Raw genomic sequence first — 424 nt, 5'->3', positions numbered from 1 at the left:
CTAAGCGGCTAAATCAAGCTGTCCCTAACCATGTGCTTGTGTCATGAAGGTCCAAGTGAAAAGCTTGAGACTGAATGGTTAAAGTCGTGATCCAAAGCTAAAGAGTGTGCTTAAGAGCTCTGGACACCACTAACTAGGGACTTTAGCAAAGCTGAGTCACAATCTGAAAAGGTTCACCCAGTTATGTGTCTGTGGCATTTGTGTATCCGGTGGTAATACTGGAAGACAAAGTGCTTAGGGCCACAGCCAAGACTCATAAAATGACTGTGTTCAAGAATCAACATACTACACTAGGAGAGTCAACAATACTATCTGAATTCTGAGTTCCTAAGGATGCCAATCATTCTGAAAATTTAAAGATACAGGGAGATGCCAAAACTATTCAGAGACAAAAAGCTACAAGCCCCGCTCATCTAATAAGAAT

This window comes from Arachis duranensis, chromosome 1 (genome assembly GCF_000817695.3).
Source record: "Arachis duranensis cultivar V14167 chromosome 1, aradu.V14167.gnm2.J7QH, whole genome shotgun sequence".
NCBI classification, from domain to species: Eukaryota; Viridiplantae; Streptophyta; class Magnoliopsida; order Fabales; family Fabaceae; genus Arachis; species Arachis duranensis.
Note: the sequence above shows the minus strand (reverse complement) of the source record.